The 16,640-nt window shown below is 47.5% G+C and overlaps 1 protein-coding gene across 2 annotated transcripts in view; it reads left to right on the forward strand.

Moving 5' to 3' along the window:
• LOC119391066 (monocarboxylate transporter 9) overlaps window positions 1-16,640 on the forward strand; it is a 78,448-nt gene that overhangs the window by 18,321 nt on the left and 43,487 nt on the right. Inside the window, exon 1 of one of the 2 annotated variants that reach the window (XM_037658750.2) lies at window positions 2,709-3,006. The exons of the other annotated variant lie outside the window; for it this stretch is intronic. The gene's annotated coding sequence lies outside the window, so the exon portion shown is untranslated. Of the gene's footprint in view, window positions 1-2,708; window positions 3,007-16,640 lie in introns of those variants that run through there. 2 annotated transcript variants of the gene reach the window in all.

Below are 16,640 nucleotides of genomic sequence, written 5' to 3' on the forward strand. Positions count from 1 at the left end.
TGCCGAGTAGGCTTGCTTTACCGGCCTTGTGGCTAGAACCGCAAACATGCAAGCATGGCTGCATCGCTCGGAGTACCGCTTTGTCAGCAGTTCAGCACGCAATAGTCTTTGCACAGCCACAAGTTTTTGAGTCACCAAATACCAAAGTACCCCGGCTTAGCCTAGAGCTGAAATGAATTTCGATTGCAGCCCACGCTTCCTCGAGATCCAAAAAAAAAAAAATACCGAGCGCCCTTTACACCCAGTGCGTGCGTCTGGTATTTCAAGATAGGCCCTGCATGGTTCTGAAGGTAAATGCTGACCACTCGTGTTCACCACTTGTGGTTCAGTTGCCGGATGGCTCCAGATTGATTTCATTTTATTTTGTTAAGAAATGCGTGCTCCGGAATGCAAACTTTGGTTTGTAACAACTCAACCATTAGGTTTTGAAATAAGCCCAAGTACTATATGGTATCTAAAGCCACATAGAGGTATGCGGCAACGGTATAACCACGAGACTGCTGTCTTTGCAGGTCGGCTCTTTGAGCCCGCTTGCCTTTAACTTTTTTCGGTGGCTCTACGAGATTGACTGAATCTTTGGCTGCCAGCATGTACCTCCATTCGCAAAGTATTGCATTAGCAAGAAACAATGAGGCAGTAGAATAAAGCGAGTTGACACATTTTCACGTTAGTACCTTGAGGGCGGGCGTAGACTAAGTAAGTGCAGTGGCCGTAATTCAAAATACTGCTCTAGTCGTTGCGCGCCCCTTCCTCATCAAACTTTGCCTGTATCATAGAAAATGCAATCAGTTGCCGCTGGCGAATGCGAGTAGGCAGCGTGTGATAAATATGTACGAATCCCTCTTCCATTCGTTGTGGAAGAGGCAGATATCTAAAATCGCCGGTTAGTTTATCATAATAACGAACTTTTAGTGCATTCAGTTCACAGTCAAATGGTTAGGTTTCTTGAATTTGTGAGGTTAGATGAGGCAAAGGAAAAGTGTAAGTGCCCCAATAAAGACATACACTATAACAGTGGCCTAACGGCACCACGCATGGTCTCCCGCTGTCATGTATACTTTTCCCCACATGTATCAAATGTATGTAATATCTGTAATTTCTTGTGCCCACTGCAAGCTTGCCCAATTAGTGCGCACACTGCATTTTTCGTAGAGATATTCTCCAAGTCCTATTAGGACACTTGAGTCCCCTAATTACACCGATCACGGAGCGCCACTGGCATATATAGAGTAAAACCTGCTAAAGATAGATATAAGCAATATGATTATGGTGTCAACACAATTGAGATAGTGATCGCGCACACTCAATAAAATCCGCAGTAGCCGGAACTTCGTATGCAGGATATGCGGCATCTTATTATCCTTGACTCGCAATTTAGGCCATGAGAATTCTCCATATCTGACCATGAGCGCGTAAGGAGCCTAGGCACTGACTGCCGGGGGCTGGTTTTTGCTAGTGACGAAGACGCATTATCTGCGTTATGCCGCTTTACCGCGTCAAAATATACATACGCGCGCATGATTCAGCCTGATTAGCATTCTAGCCTTTTCGTTGCCCTCTCCCCCTTTCGCAGTGCGTATACGTGCACTCGTATTCGGTCTTATTCTGCTGAAGAATATCGTGGTCACTGTAAGCGCGCACTGCTTGTCAAGGTGATACGGCATCAGAATAACAACAACAAAAAAAAACGTACGCGTCCTCTGGGTGGATTGGTTTGATCAGCTGTACCGTTATCTTTTCGAATCGCCCTGACTACCTTGCGTTTGCCGTTGCCAGCTGGTGGTCTGTGCACTTCTAACGTGTTGCTCACCGTCGTAATCCTGCCTCGGTCGTGTACTCTACGACCATCGCACGAGCCTTTCGTGCTGCGTTCAACTGGACTGCTACAGCCACTTACCGGGTTTATCATCGCTGTTCCTTTACGCTCGCCGCAGGGCAGCGGCCTCTTCAAAGCAACCGCGTACTGAACGATTTCCATGCGCCAGCGTAACAGATCCCGGTAGAATGAAAATGAGGTGCGCCTACCAAAAAAAAAAAAAAGAGAAAGAAAGAAAGAGCGAAAGAAACGCAAGTGAGCCTGCCTTCGTCGCTTTCTGGAATGCCGAGGGGTTGCGGTGCTGCCGCAATTATGAGGCGTAATTTCCCGTCGCGCTGTCCGCAGCCTCACGGTGCGAGCTCGTAAAGAAAGGGCGGGTATGCGGAGCGCGCGTAAAAGATCGTGCACTATGTGCTGAAAGCGTGGGAAGAGGCTTCAAGGAACGCGGTTCAGAAGATGGTATAGCGAGACATAGTTGAGCGAGGGGCGCAAAAAGTCAGTGCCAGTGGAAGATCACGAGTTACTAGCGTGAGCACTCGGTTGCCGGAACGCTCGTAACCAGGACAAACTAGCGGATGTCGCCACGCAAATAAAAAAAGTCTACGCGACAAAACGCGTGCTGGAAGGCGAGGAAGCCGGGCTGATACGCGGCCTGCTTCGAAGCGGCTCGGGAGACGAAGACAACATAAAAAAGAAGCTAGAGAGTGCGGGGACGGAGCAAACGAGCCGACGCAACGACACAGAAACGGAGAGACGGTATGCGTCGCGGCGAGAACGTTACACTGCCGCTGGTTTCCTCACGCCATGTATACGGAACACGCCCACCCGAGAATTATCGCGACCAGCTTACGGGATCGAGCATGCTTCGGCGTTTCTGGCGGCTGCGGACGACAGATTACGCAACTTCAAGTCGATCGTTAACAAAAAACAGATGCAGAAAAGCCGTCACGTCATGCCCGAGTTTTCTGCCATCGGTTCGCGCAGCCTGTGTGGCGCAGTCGGCGACTGGCGTGTGCGAGTTACGTTACCATTGTTGGCGTCCTAAACCCACCTCGGGCGTCGCTAGCGTTGTTGATTTCAACTTGTGCGGTTGTCATAGGTCACGAAGAAGACGCCGGCTGAACGCTTGCTCAGTGGTGTGGCCAGCGCGTAAAAAGGAGTTCAATGGTCGCTTGGATGTGCCCGAGGGCGTGAGTACTCTAGCAGACATCTATGGCCCTCTCCCTTTCCTCTCCGGAAGTTTTGTCATTTGGAAACACGTACCCGCTTGCAGATAAGCACGGCTGAATGAAAGAGTTTCATGTGCTCCTCATATACGAAAAAAAAAGACATCGCTTAAACGCTCATCTTCGATGAGCCAGTGCGTGTGACTATCTGTGGCGTTTTTTTTTTTTTTCTATAAGAGCCAAGTGCACTTTAACTGAAACTGAGTAAAACTTACGTTTTTGCTACTCCCGATATGGTCGGGCCTGCTCCAACAATTTTTTTTCCAGTGTGTTCCTGTCCCTTAAATACCTGAAATCTATATTGCGGTTAAAATCTATATAGCCGACTATCGTCGGTATTCAGGAGTAAAATTTGTATTAGGCTCTTATAGATTGGAACAATTTATTTGGACTCAAATTACCTCGCAAAAGAAGTCTAAAACGATTCGAATGTAGGGTATAGCAATATTTTCCGATAAAATGAACATCATCCTTATGCTTCCGTCGATGCCGTCCTTGGTCGCATGGGCGTAATGGCGATCGCTAGACTTGAAGAGCGAGTGGTCCTTCCCGGCAAAAGGCGCACTGCTCTGGACTGTCGGCAGCGTTTTCTTGTTCTTGGCGTCTGTTGAAGGCCTTGATAAGTGCTCCAGCTCTTCTTCTTTTGATCTCGTTTTATGCCGTACCGTTTCGGATCACTTCTTCGTCAAAGGATAGATCTGTGCCCAATATCTTCATCTGGTGTAGCGTTTCTAGCGGCAACTCCGCGGCTGCAGCGCTGCTAAGCGTACGTATTACCCCATCTGCGTCACAGATAGCCAGAAGCGCTAAGCACAATTGGAATTCAAGGCGAAGTCTGTCTCTGTACGAATCAGACATTGATAAGGGTTCCAAAGGGTCGCTTTAATTGCAGCAAATCCGGAAATCGCGCAAGCTTATTTCCTAAGGTGTAGCACAAACCACTGGATTTACCGCGCTTGTCAGGTACTTATTTCCTGAATATTGAATTAAGGGTTTGACGAAAGCTCGTCTGGCGAGGAACAAATATGCCTGAAGAAACGTACACTCCTAACCAGGAACGTCGGCTACGCTGGCATGTAAAGAGTATCTTAGGGTCTGACGTTACAGCGGCACTCGCGTTACAGCACAGACGACGGTTTTACTGAAACGAAGTGCGTGGTACTGTGCGCTGATGTGCATATCATGAACAGCGTTCGTTAGCGGGGCGATTAATATATCTGTAATGTTTATTACATTGTTATAAAAGCGGATAGCCAACTCCGAAACCCCAAGTGACATTGGGTAAGCTCCGAAGAACAACTAAGTGTTGGACAACAATCACCGCAACTGCTGCATTTATTTACGAGGTGGTACAGCGGTTCCGCTGCTCGACCGCTGACCCAAAAGTCGTGGGTTCAATCCCGGGCGAACTTAAGTTTAACTTAAATTTACGTGTATGTTAACCACAAGCAGTCGAATTTTCCGCAGCCCTCCACTACAGTGTGCCTTATGAGCCTATCGTGGTTTTGGTAAGTAAATCCCGAGCAATTATATTATTTACGCTCTGTAGAGCGATGCATGTTTGCTAAGGGTTTTTACAGCGCGTTTGTCCGCTTGTCATGCATATATTTAAATCGCGCCCTGCAACACCCGGTATGCTTCGTTTAAGCACATAAAGTCGCTTACAAAGTTTTCAATGTATGTCTTCGCCTTTCTTCGGCTGACATTGGCTGTCAAAAACGCGTAGCGCACATCGGCATACCACGGCGCGTGGTAGGCTAATATGCGCTACATGTTACGGGGGAAAGGCTTTCATGACATACGTGATCCGCACGTCATGTTTTCGATGTCATTATGAGTCAGTCGTGTTCGTCGTACACTCATGTCCTCCTCTGCCAACATTGGTATATACCAAGAAATGTATCACACTTGAAAACCGTGGGTAGACCCCGCATTGCGCCATCTACGGTAACCGCGCACTTGTTGAGTTCACGGAACAGCGAGCGAATAGAACGTTCGGTCTAACTCGTTAAGTAATGCTGCATGTGAAGGTTAGACCCGGAAGCCTTACGAATGCACGTGGAAAAGAATGATGCTGGAACTCTCACACGCATACAGAAGTCGCCAAAGGTATACACACAATACCGCTTCAGCTCCACTTGATGCTTCCCCGAAGTGTTGTGCCCATTCGAAGCATGCAAAAACAAACCACCGACGACGGCTTGGTTTTCACAACTGTTTTGATCACCGGAAAAGACGCGCACAGCCTAAGCTGCTTGCAGTTTCCGACACGTGCTGCCTGACGGCCGCTTCTCCGAGAAATGTTCTATATCGGGGAAACCGTCGCTGAAGCCTCAACGAGTGAACGAAAGCGCACAGCTAACGGAAAAGCCCGCTTCCCGTTCGAGCAACAACATCGCGTTCGAGTTGGTCCACACTCGTACGTTCAAGCGAAGAAAGAGGGGGCGTCAGCCGCACCGGACCGGCTGGTTTTGTAGGCTCGCCTGAAAGCCTTGTCTAATACGCCGTTTTCATCTTCGGCGGTTATACTGTGGCTTTAGGTTATGTACTTTTTCCCTTCCACTTGGATACACGCGCGTGGCCGTCAGCGTCCGGTTCGCTTCTTGGAGTTTCCGTGTCAACAGAGCGGGGATTTTGAAAGTCACATAAGCTCCGCTCTGAAGAAGAGGCGCCCACCCTTGATCTTTCTGCGCAGTGGCTTATACCTGACTGCTATGCAAACGTGCGCTGAGAGTAAGAATGAGTGTAACGGAGGAGGAAAGGTCTCAATACGCTGTGCACCGCATGCGGATAGCAACAAGATAGCGACAGTCCCATTCTCTGCATTTGCGCACGCGCTCTCGACTTACTCAGCGGAAACACACCGGCGCACGTTTAGAAAACTATACAACGACGTGCTCTTTTCCAGCATGTCATTTCCCCGCTCAGACGTGGGCGCGTCCTGTGCGAATACGTGATGTGTATATCACTGTAGGTTTCCTTTCTACATTTGTGCTCTGACTCTCAGCTGACTTAGGATATGGGCGTTGCCTTAAAGCGGATACGTGAGTATAAGCACGCTGCATTTTCAAGTAGAAAGGAAATGACTGTACTGGCTCAAAACCAGATTTCTTTTCACGGGTAACCAATATGTGAGTGAGAGGGGCTAAGGTTGAAAAGCTATCGACATGCTTCTGTGGGCCATCTAGGGTAGCTGTCTTGACTAGTTCAATACGTTTTGTCACCTACAGAATGCAAAATTTCACGGCATCAACTGAAAACATCCACCTCCGAAACACTGTCGCACATATGAGCATAGGCTAATTTTTAGGGACGTGACATGCATGTTCTTTTTGCTTTACATATTCTCACTTAGTTTAGGCTACTGTATCTTAGGGATCGCGAAATAACTTAGTAGTACTACGAGAAAAGGGTTTGCGTGTTGTCTCAGGTTTGTCATACAATCAGTGCGTGCTTTAATTTCTTAAACTCACATCTATGTATGAGCACCGACTCTTAAAAATTGTTAAATTAGAAATACTCCCTATTCTTACGAACATGTGTAGCTTTGCACGTTCACAATGCAATCCCGCTTCACTTCTACAACATGGCCCGCTAACCACTGGCAAGTTCTGCGACCGCATACAAATTATGGTTGAATCCCATGCTGCCCTCTACCAAACTTATTAAAGAATTTGATATGAGATAAAAGTTTGCGTGGTTTGTCATAGTACGATATAATTCAAGTGGTGCTTTGAACGTTTCACTTGTTTCTCTATACTGGGTTTTATTTGTGTTCCTTATATCGTGAACGTTTACCTTTTTTTATTCTGTATGCTCTATTGAAGCGATGTTTTGTGAAATTTGACTTATTCTGTATTGAGGAGCATTGTATTACTACCTTTTTGTCATTGTTAAGTTGGGTTCCTTCGTATTAGGTTAGGAGATAAGATGTCGGCTGCTGAACTGGCGAACGCAGGTTCGATTCCTGGCCACGGCGGGACTATTTCGATTAGGGGAAATTGAGGTTCATGTTAAGGAACCCCACGTGGTCACGATTTATCCCGAGTCCTTCGCTACGGCGTGCCTCATAATCATATCGTAGTTTAGTGTGGGGAACCGAAATTATTAATCGGCTACTACGCGAGGTTGCGGATCTATAGTCGGATACAACTTAAGAAGTCAGAAGAGGCGATACACAACGAAACAGCTCTTCTGCAGCCATGTTAGATTTGCTATTTGTTAAATACCTGACATTTAGACTTCCCAACAACTTCAACATGCTTTCACCAACGTCTGCACGTAAGACGTTTCGTTCATAGGAATACAAAGCTAAAACTAGAATCATTTAACATTTGGCCACACAATCGTCAATAGGATATGTTAGGACACTCACTACATACACTCACTCATTTCAGCAGCATAAGTATGAGGGTGAGTGGGTTACGAGGAGAGTGAGGCGACGGGAGTATGGGTGTAAGTGAAGCGGGGGCAATTTTGTTGCTATTCGTGCCCTCCAGAACAGTCAGTCGTATTCATCCATTGCAGTGAGCAGCAGGAATTAGTATTCTCGTCCACATACTCGCAGGCTTCTTTTTTTACTCCCGTTCACTTATCTACTTTTCCAAGCTGTTATGTTGCGTTGTTGTTGGGCCGCGATGGATACGGGACCAGCCCAAACGAGAGCAGAAGTAGAACTGTTTATTCTCCAGATGAAGGTTACAAACGCGTAACATAGGTGGCGCTAGTTGCTGTCCTTTAGTTGAAGGCGGCGCATAGATGGCGGCACTAGAGAATGAGCTGGGATATTGCGCGCATATGTAACACGCCCCCCCCCCCCTTTTTTTTAAACCAGCCTTTCAGTTTTAAGTGAAGTCGCTTCTTAAGCTGGGATAGCGTGCAGGAGGCTTGATCCTTCTTCCGGAGCGGGTTGTTTGAGGTGGGCGAGGCCGTTCCTCAACTTGCTGTGTTGTAACTGGTGGGCTCGGCTCAGCTATCTCGTAGTCCTCTGGCGAACCCTCCGCAACAGTCTGCTGTTTGTTTCTTGGTCGCAGATGGATGCGATTTCTGAAGAAGATGCCTCCGGTGTCTGTCCTTACGGCGTATTTTCGAGGTTCTGGACTGACGTTCACCACGGTGGCTTTTTCCCATTTTTGATTGAGGTGGAGCCACACAGGCTGACCAGGAATTAGTGTCTAGAGGTTTCTTGTGTGGCAGTTCCCGTGTTTGTGTTGCTGCTTTTGCCTTTCGTGGAGAAGGATGTGGTGAGTTGCAGTTGGAAAGCTCGGTCGTAGTACGCTTGCAAGGGTTGGTAGGAATGTGCGCAACTTCCTGCCCATTAGCAGCTCAGCTGGGGATTTCCCTCCTATTGTTGGAGTTGAACGATAGTTAAGCAGCACAACTGCGAGGTCTTTGCCTTCTTCTGATGCCTTTGTCATCACTGATTTGACTGTTTGGATGGTCCTTTCTGCTTGGCCATTGCTGCGGGGATACAGTGAAGATGAATGGACATGTTTGATGTCCCAGTCATAAAAGAAATTTCTGAGCTCGGCGCTGTCGAACGGTGGACCTTGGTCAGATATTACAACATTTGGTATGCCAAACCTGGCGAATGTATCCTTGAGTGCCTGTATTAGTGAACAGGCTGTGGTACTCGTCATCTGACGAACTTCTGTATACTTGGAGAAGTAGTCAACTATTAGAAGGTATGTTTTGCCTCTAAGATGAAAAAAAATCTATGCCAAGCTGCATCCAAGGGCGGTCAGGCAGAGATCTGTCGAACAGTGGCTGCTGCGGATTAGCGTTCTGGTGTGACTGACATATTTCGCACCTGTTTACCAAGGATTCAATGTCCTTGCTTAAAGATGGCCAGTACACACTCTGGTTTGCCAAGTCCTTGCAAGCAGTGATTCCACGATGCGCTTGGTGCAACGTTTGAAGTACAGTTGATTGACAAGCTGTTGGTATGACTAGCCGCTGACCATAGCAAACGAAGCCTTCTGTTGTGTGGAGTTCGCTTCTGATGTGGTAGAATGGCTTGACATTGTTGTCGACGTCTGAAAGCTTCTGAGGCCACCCATCCTGTATGTATCTTGCCACTTTTTGTAGGGTCGGATCTTGCGCAGTTGACTCTGCAATTTGACGAAGTCTTGCTGGAGTTGCTTGGATCAACCTTGATACAAGAAGTCCTTGATCATGATCCGCTGTTTGCATCTGGTTAGATGAGTCTGGTGCACGTGACAGTGTGCCTGCTGCTGTCATTTGCTTGCCTGGTACGTAGGTGATAGTGATGTTGTATCGCTGCAGTCGCAGAAGAAGTCGCTGGATTCTTGGTGACAGCTTGTTGAAGTCCTTATTTTGAATACCGACCAGTGGCTTGTGATCAGATTGCACTGTGATGTGTCGCGCGAAGGTATAGTAGTGAAATCTTTCACATGCGAACACAACAGCCAGAAGCTCTTTTTCTATTTGTGCCTACCGCTGCTGTGTGTTTGTGAGACCTGCTGATGTGTAAGCCACAGGTCTGCCTTCTTGTAGCAGCACTGAGCCTATTCCATAGGAGCTGGCATCCGTTGAGACTGTGATGGGCTTTGATGGATCGAAATAGCGAAGCACGGGTGCCGTCATTAGTTTCGATTTAATGAGCTCTACGGTGTCGGTATGCTGCTGCGTCCAGTGCCAGTGGACATCTGTCTTTAGTAGCTCACGAAGAGGTGTTGTCGTTTCTGAGAAGTTGGGAATAAATTTAGCCAGGTAAGTTGCCATTCCCAAAAGTCTTTGTAGTTCTTGCTTGTTTGATGGCAGTGTTATCGCTTTGATGGCTTTCACTTTATCTGGGTCTGGAGCGATCCCTTGAGGTGAGAGTTGGTGACCCACGTACGTAATTGCCGTCAAACCCAGCTGGAGCTTGGCCTTGTTGAGTTTTAGGTTGTTGGCGCGTGCTACTGTGAGCACATTCCTCATGTCTTTCTCGTGCTCTTCAAGGTTTCGTGACGCGACCAGAACGTCGTCGAAGTAGGGCTTGACGGTAAGCTGCCGTTCGAAGACCCTGTCAATAGCTTGCTGGAAGAGCTCGGGGGCCATTGCGAGGCCAAATGGAACACGAAGAAATCGATATCTTCCCCAGGGCGTCGTGAACGTGCACAAGCGTGAACTTTCTTCATCCAAGACCAGCTGATAGAAAGCACTTTTTGCGTCAAAAACGGAGAATACCTTTGCACCGCTCAAGTTTGCGAAGAGTTCCTCCGCCACAGGCACCTGGTAGTGTTGTCTTTTGATGGCCTTATTTAAGTTCCGAGGATCTAAGCACAGTCGGACGCTGCCGTCTTTTTTGGTGTTGATAACAATCGGATGGACCCACTCGGAAGGCTCTGTGATTTCGGTGATGATTCCATTTTGTTGCATTCGTTGCAGTTCTGCTTTCACTTTGTGCTCTAATGCGCTGGGTACACGGCGTGGAGCTGACACCGTGGGAGTTACTCCTTCCTTCAGTTGTACGGAATAAACTCCAGGTAGTTTTCCGATGCCTTCAAATACATCAGGAAAGTCGTTGAGCACGTTTTCAAGTCGTTGCGTTGCTGTGCACGCAGCTACAGTTGTTTGCTGCGGTTGCCTTCTCGTGAGCAGATTCAGGGCTTCGCATGCGTTGGCGCCCAAAATCGGCTTCAGCGGTTGGCTGACGACGAGAAACTTCAGGGTGCACTCTTTTTCTTTAGTTGAGCAGCGCAGCTCGCATTCAGCGTCGATGGGAAGTTGCTGTCCCGTATAAGTTGTCACTCGTGCTGCTGTTGGCTTGAATGCAGGCTGCGATGGCCATGCGCTGAACTGATTTTTTGGCATGATGTTTACGTCGGAGCCGGTGTCGAGCTTGGAGCTAACGTTGTAGCCATTTACGTTGACCGTTTCTGTCCACTCCGAGTTGCTGTTGATGTTGTGGAGGTCGAGACTCTCCAAGAAAAATTCTTGCTGCTGATCCTGTTGCTGCGAATCTTCGAGAAGACCTATTCGCTTGCGGGAGGTACTGCTGCTTCGTTGGCCTTGCCTACACAGGCTGGCGAAATGCCCGAGTTTGCCACAGTTGTAACAGTTGCAACCATAGGCAGGGCATTCGCGTGGTCTGTGCGTTGTTCCACAGCGTGAACAGATTTGTTGCAGCTTCAGCTGTGGTTTCTGTTGCCGGTTCCCCATTGTTGCTGGTTTTTGTGAGTTTCATTGTTTCGGCTTCTGTAGGGCTTGCACTTCGAAATTCGGCTCCTGGAGCTCTTTTACGTGCTTCTTGGATATTTCCGCTGCCTTGCACGTTGTTATGATTTTGACGAGTGTGAGGTCCCGTTCGCGAAAAAGGCGCTCTCTTAATGCTGCATCTCTGATTCCTACGACGATGCGGTCACCAATAAGTCGGTCTTTTTTCTCCCCAAAGTCGCATTTTTCTGCTTGCCTCCGAAGATCCGTTACAAACTCGTCGAATGTCTGGTTTTCTTTTTGCTTCATCGTGTTGAACACAGCAGACGCCTGTATTACGTTTTTGTATGGTCTGTAGAGGGCGTCCAACTGTTCCAGGAGGTACGTAACTTGATCCGACGGCTGCTCGCCGTCGGTGGTTGGAGGTGGAGGGGGAAATGTCTGGGCGACGCGGCGGCCGTGCGGCCCGAGAACATGGAGAAGTAGGGCCGTACGCGTAGCTGTAGGCTTGGTGGCGTACTCACAAGCTTGCTCGTAGACGTTGTACGCTTCTTTCCAGTCCTCCCAGGCTTGCTGTGGGTTATCGCCTGGCTCGAAATGTGCCGGTGGTTGCAGGAAGGCGCTGGCCATAGTTGCGGGGTGGTTGCGATCCCTCTGACACCATGTTGCAAATCAGTTCTACGGAAACCCGCAAGGTGGCGGAAGGGTTAGAGGCTTTATTTAAGGGTAAGAGGCTTTATTTCTGAGAAATCCGAATGGATTTCCTTGTGGCTTTGTGCTACAAACGGGTGGTTGTCTATTTTCCCTTTCTTAACTCTGACACCATGTTACGTTGCGTTGTTGTTGGGCCGCGATGGATACGGGACCAGCCCAGACGAGAGCAGAAGTGGAACTGTTTATTCTCCAGATGAAGGTTACAGACGCGTAACATAGGTGGCGCTAGTTGCTGTCCTTTAGTTGAAGGCGGCGCACAGATGGCGGCACTAGAGAATGAGCTGTAATATTGCGCGCATATGTAACACAAGCGTAGATCGGCAAGCTACCCCTTGAATTGACTCACTCACAATCACTGAGGCGCAGGACGACCTGTTAGTGAGTGAGTCCGGATGAACAAACATTTTTGCTGAGTCTGAGTCTGAACCGTTCCGGCAGAGTAGAATATTGCAGAGTCTGAGTTTTTGCGTTTCGTTAGTACAATGCACACTCAATTTCGCTATTTTACTGAGTAGTAAGCAGAAATTTTCTGACTGTGTTCTCCTGGACCGCCCAGATTATTATGTATTTGTCTTGAACATCGTCTTGAAATAACAGTAAACTCAAACGGAATGCACACATCTCACCACAAGTACACACGACGCAGACAGTTGAGAGAAAATACAGCAGATAGCTTATAATAGCAGCACGTTAAAAAATACATATTGTGGTGAATAGACAGGAAAATCAATACAGAGACCTAGTTAAGGTATGGGATGCAAAATGACAGCTTAGAAAGCACTAGTGCTTCCTCAGTTGTCAATTATATTTTAGGAATTCGGCAGATCATCCACGAGACCTTTCAAATTCTTGATGTATGAAAGGCACTAGATGCAACCAAACTCTATTTTTGTATTCTTCAGACAACGTACCTTAACACCACGCACGAGAAAATTCGATTGTGACTCTAGAGCCGCACCAGAATTTGCGCTACGGACGCCACACGCATCTCAGTACGAGCCACTGACGCAACTGCACTGAGACAACTATAAAAATCGAGGAAACAAATGGTCGGCTGGGCGTAGACGTTCGCCCACTTGTTTTTGTTGAGATTTCGCGAGGGCCACCGTGTGACTCTGATCCACCAATAGGGACGCACTGACCTCATCGCGTGCCCACGCTGGAAAACTCTGGCAGAAGGATAAAAGAATGTCACTGCCTTTACTTTTATCCAGAAGTGAAGTTCAACCAACGTTAACTTTTTCGCACGGTGGTGTTGCGATCACACTATCTCGTGTCTTAAGATACACGACACATCATATCATGTATCGGAAATATAGTGGTGCACGTCTTGCGAGGCGTATCGCAATAGAGGTACAAGATACTCAGAGAATGTAAGATAGCATCTAAGATACTTGTAGATGTATCTTCGATGCATGTATCTCCGAACTTGACATGCACGTTACTAATTACCGGCGTATAATTTTATATACATAATAAACAAGGTACTTACTTCTTTTTATGTGTTCAGTTGACCAAAAACCTCTTACAAATCAAGTACATCATTCCTAGGGCGTATGTCAGGAGCCAAAAGCCAATGGCGTGATAAACATCTGCACGCTCTTCACGAGGCCAGATACACAATTTTTCCTACGCATTACAATGCCTCAAATTGCCAACATATACATATAAACTTGGTGTAATACAGATTTTCCATAGCACACGGGAGAGAAATGTCGATAATATCAGTATGTCACTTTAAGAATTATTTCTACAACTTTTCGTTACCCACACACATGCAACCTCGCTTATAAACTTTCGCGGAGGGGAATGTTGTGCAGGCGACGCTTATAGCCTCCGTTTTCTCCTTCAGCATCTGCAAGATGGCACAGTGGAGGTTTCTCTTACCTGGAATAAGTTTAAAATGGCAAATTAGCTTGCCGATATTCACCCAAAAAAAAATGCATCTGCAAAACGATAATTTTCGGATATGGGTGGCCAGTGCTGTACTCACAACATTTCCGCAATCAGATTGGTTTCTACATGGCGCGATATGTACAGCTTATAATAAAATGCGCGCACACAAGCACAGAGAAAGGAACGGACAGACGAGCGCTGACTACCAACTGCCTGTCAGGGATGTCCTCTCCACATTTCTCGTGTAATATAGCACTCTGTCATTGTTTGGTTATCATTTGAATAAATAAATGTAAGAAAACCACGAGATTTACCTCTTCGTGTGCTGTGCAAAGCACGATTGGCAAGAACCAATAAAATACATTGAGCTTGACATGCTTATACATTAATATTGAAGAGACTCCCGACTCCGCTAAAGGTTAGTGACTACTGACTCTGTTTAAACTATATTGAAGACGAGTAAGTGCTCTCGCTTATAAGGACAGTTTTTTTGGCATATCGATGGTTTATTTTCTACCTGCTGCATCGACCTCTCTGCTACCAGCGTTCGCTATCAAGCGAAGAGCCTTCGCGACTGAACAAGCTTTTTGCGCTGTCATCAAGGCTCAGCAACTTTTTAGAACTTTCTGCAACTCTCTGTGCACGTGTACATGCGCATATGCGTGCGCAAGCATCTGTTAGAGTCGCACGTATGGGAGTTTACTACGGCGAAATTCAAACCGCGTTGAGTGGCCATTTACTGCTATTACGAAACTCTAGCGAATATGGTAGTCCTTGAAAAACTGTCAAGTCTGCTATTCAGAATTTTAATTTTCAATGCACATTATTTCAAGTTAACGCAGCAGCGTGAAAGCGAATTTATATTCCCTATGCGTCGCTGGCTAAGGCCTTGTAACTAAATCCACGCAGCAACAACCCCGCCCTACATGAGCGGCAGTGTAGTGGTAAACGCTAGTTCCGGTTGGTTATTTCTGATTGTCCAGGTTCTCGAGTGCATCCAATGACGCATCTACTGTTAAGGCTTACGTGGGACTTCCCGCACGGTAGCGGTATCAACAGGCGGCCACACAGATGGAGCGTGACGAGGATTCCCTGGCGTATTAGCGGAAACCGCGCTCGCTGCCATTGTTTCGAGGAGTTGTAAAACCTTGTTCAAAGGCTCGTAGATCAAGTTCTTCCGAAGTTAAGATTTAGCATCTTTGAAGAACACGTGTTCTGTGCAATTTTCTTTGCTATAGAAGTGTACATAGACGTTTACGCATGTCTGCTCATGTTCGTCCGACACTACGCAGTCACCCAATGCAGTTTAGCAAGCCAAGCAATAGCAAACCAGAGATTGTACTCACTCTGAACATTCGGCGTATCGCCTATCATTTGCAAGTTTGTTTCTAACATTTGATGCAACATTTCCTACACTACCTCGTTTCGTTATTTTTATAGTTACTGAGTGGGAAAGCATGTTGCATCGTTGTAGATGCAATGTTGGCATTGTGCAGAGCCCTCTTTCTCGTGTTCCTGAGATATAGTCTGCGCTGACCAACACTTGCGAGAGAACTCTTTGCGCTCTAGAGCCTGGAGAGCTCAGCACAAGCTCAGCCACTGAAAGTTTGCCTTGGTCTTCCAAACTGTGCATCAAAAGAGGCGACTATTGCATCCCCCAATATCAACCGATACAGACGCACGTTGCGGTGGAAGCCTTGAGAGCTGGCATTAGACGTTGAGCCTAAGCTCATTACCACCACCTCGCAACACTGCGTTCAACAGGCCGCAAGCATCCTACTGCGCAATGATCTGGAGCTCTGCCGCCAACCTTCCGTCAGGCTTCAGCCCTGCATTCGAACCATCGATTCCTCATTGTTGTTTGATTAGTCCTGCAGCGCGTCTCAGTGTATCGAGAATCAGATAAAATGCGAGTTGTCAGAGCCTGTGCTGAAACAGCTAACTCTGCTTATACAGCTCGAGAGGTACGCCGGCCTCGTGCACATTTACACCGACGGCTCAACGACTCTCCGGTGTCCGTCCGGAGCTGTGGCTGTCCTAGCGAAAGGCATAAACATGAGTTTTAAGACAGACCACCCAAAGATATCACCGTCTGCTGCACTCTGAGCTCTTCGCGCTGCACACTCTACGGTTAATCGCAAAGAATCGCAGCGGTGGTCCATGTTCAGCGAGTCGAAGGCAGCCCTACAATCAGAGGCGTGCGCACAGGGGGTGGGGGCGGCCACCCCCCTCCCCCCTGGTTACGTAGGAGGGGGTGGGGCTAACCACTGAACGTTGACAAGAAAAAAATAACGTGTGAAAAGAATAGTTCTAAAGCTGGGGACTTCTGTAACACCACCGAGTGCTGTAGTCGGCAACATGCGTGAGTGCGATAGGAGCATCAGTGCAAAATTTGGCACTGTCAATGGTTGCATGAGCGATTTGATTTGTAAGACATACAACCGTCGTTGTGCGCCAATATAGGAAAGAATCTTTACTATAATGAGTTGACGGGGTCTGAGCGTAATGACTGTTAACTGGGCTGTCGAGCTGCTGCTGCTAAGCGATCGAACGCTCTGTAGTTGGGTGATGGCTGAAAGGCCAATGACGTTGCTACATTGTTACAGCTGTTGTCTTGTTGCTGGAGCACTCTGACATACCATCTAAAAGTCTGCAGTGTAGTTTGTGCGCACTAGTGACCTTGCTGTGTAACATAATTTCCTTTAACGAGGTGGCGCATACCGTCTGCTACCTTACACTAGGGACAAGAGAATGGGGACTGGAAAGAGAAAGCGAGAATGCGCATAGTACGCGTATGCACACTGATGGAATCTGTTCATGAGCACGAT

This window comes from Rhipicephalus sanguineus, chromosome 4, assembly GCF_013339695.2.
Source record: "Rhipicephalus sanguineus isolate Rsan-2018 chromosome 4, BIME_Rsan_1.4, whole genome shotgun sequence".
Lineage (NCBI taxonomy): Eukaryota > Metazoa > Arthropoda > Arachnida > Ixodida > Ixodidae > Rhipicephalus > Rhipicephalus sanguineus.